Raw genomic sequence first — 2,500 nt, forward strand, 5'->3', positions numbered from 1 at the left:
GAAAGCGGGAACAAGCTGGCATCCGACCAAAATGTTTGGACTTTTTTTATTTTTATGTAAATAAATATACATTTGAACATTTTGATTGGTTGCCGACTTGTTCCTGGTTTCACCAGCTGCTGTTGCATATTGTTTGTATTGTGTTCGCTGTTTATATTGTTTAGTATTATTTTTGTTGTGAAACACTTTGTGACATTTGCAAAAAGCACTTTGTGACATTTGCAAAAAGCTCTATACCAGTATATTTCATTGATTGATGTATTGGTGACACCGGGTCTATGCTTTTAAATAAGAGTGAAAAAGTGAACACTTAAAGAAAAGGGAAGAGAGTTGGGACCCTGCTGAGATAGACTCTCCATTTCCTCGGTGTTGTCAGATGTCAGGTGGCCTGCATTCTGGGTAAAGTGGTGCTGAAAAGCTTTTTCTCCCATCCCCCTCTCCATCCACCCAACGAACACACACACACACACACACACACACACACACACACACACACACAGTGCCATCCAGCCCGAGAGAGGGATATATGGAGAGAGAACGAGGAACGAGAGAGAGAGAGAGAGAGAGAACGAGAGAGAGAGAGAGAGAACGAGAGAGAGAGAGAGAGAGAGAGAGAGAGAGAGAGAGAGAGATGGTGAGAATAGGCCCGGAGGATAAATAAGCCATGACTCTTGGCTCTTAGCAGTAAAGAGAACAAGGCAGTGCTGCTTTTAGAAAGCGCCTGCCTTCCTCCCTCCCTCCCTCCCTCCCTCCCTCCCTCTCTCTGCCTCTCCCTCCGCCTGCCTAGGCGTGAGTGGCCGGCCAGCTAACATCCTGTTCATGTACATGTCAGTGTGTACAAGAATGGGGGGAATGTAAAAAGGTTGCTAGGCTATTCTGGTGTTCTTGTTGGCCTCGATGAAGCAGGTGATGGCAGGAGAGTGGGGCCGACCCACACTGGCTGAGTGAACATGCGTGTTTATGGCCCCAGAGATGTGTCAGGGTTTAGAGCTGTGAAGACTCTAGGCTTTCTCTGAATGAAACCCTATGCGATGCGGAAAATCTGTGAATCAAATCTGTGAATCAAATCTGTTTGTGTAGCACTTTTTTACGAAACCAGTTTGGAGACAAAGTGCTGCACAGTTGCCCAGTTGTAGTTGACAGACAAAGACAAAGACAAAGTGGGCCGCGAACCCACAAGGCAACATGGAGGACTCGGGGGGGGAAACCCACAAGGCAACATGGAGGACTCGGGGGGGGAACCCACAAGGCAACATGGAGGACTCGGGGGGGAAACCCACAAGGCAACATGGAGGACTCGGGGGGGGAAACCCACAAGGCAACATGGAGGACTCGGGGGGGGAACCCACAAGGCAACATGGAGGACTCGGGGGGGGAAACCCACAAGGCAACATGGAGGACTCGGGGGGGAAACCCACAAGGCAACATGGAGGACTCGGGGGGGGAACCCACAAGGCAACATGGAGGACTCGGGGGGGGAACCCACAAGGCAACATGGAGGACTCGGGGGGGGAACCCACAAGGCAACATGGAGGACTCGGGGGGGGGGGGAACCCACAAGGCAACATGGAGGACTCGGGGGGGGGGGGAACCCACAAGGCAACATGGAGGACTCGGGGGGGGAAACCCACAAGGCAACATGGAGGACTCGGGGGGGGAACCCACAAGGCAACATGGAGGACTCGGGGGGGGAACCCACAAGGCAACATGGAGGACTCGGGGGGGGAACCCACAAGGCAACATGGAGGACTCGGGGGGGAAACCCACAAGGCAACATGGAGGACTCGGGGGGGGAACCCACAAGGCAACATGGAGGACTCGGGGGGGGAACCCACAAGGCAACATGGAGGACTCGGGGGGGGAACCCACAAGGCAACATGGAGGACTCGGGGGGGGAACCCACAAGGCAACATGGAGGACTCGGGGGGGGAACCCACAAGGCAACATGGAGGACTCGGGGGGGAAACCCACAAGGCAACATGGAGGACTCGGGGGAGGAAACCACAAGGCAACATGGAGGACTCGGGGGGGGAACCCACAAGGCAACATGGAGGACTCGGGGGGGGAACCCACAAGGCAACATGGAGGACTCGGGGGGGGGAACCCACAAGGCAACATGGAGGACTCGGGGGGGAAACCCACAAGGCAACATGGAGGACTCGGGGGGGGAACCCACAAGGCAACATGGAGGACTCGGGGGGGGAAACCCACAAGGCAACATGGAGGACTCGGGGGGGGAACCCACAAGGCAACATGGAGGACTCGGGGGGGGAAACCGGTAGGTTGCAAGAGATGCAGCTGAGAGAGGTTGGTTGGAGGAGGATGTGAAAGTGGGACACCCAGGGCAAACTTACCCAGAGGGGGAGAAGGAGAGAGGAGAGAGGGGGAGGGGGAGGGGAGAGGGGACATTTGGGAAATGTACCCTCAAGTCTCATATTCATTGTCCTTACAGAGACCTCAGTGCCTTAATGACTCATACAGTTTGAGGTACTGTATGTCT

This window comes from Nansenia antarctica (genome assembly GCF_963989245.1).
Source record: "Nansenia antarctica genome assembly, chromosome: 2".
NCBI classification, from domain to species: Eukaryota; Metazoa; Chordata; class Actinopteri; order Argentiniformes; family Microstomatidae; genus Nansenia; species Nansenia antarctica.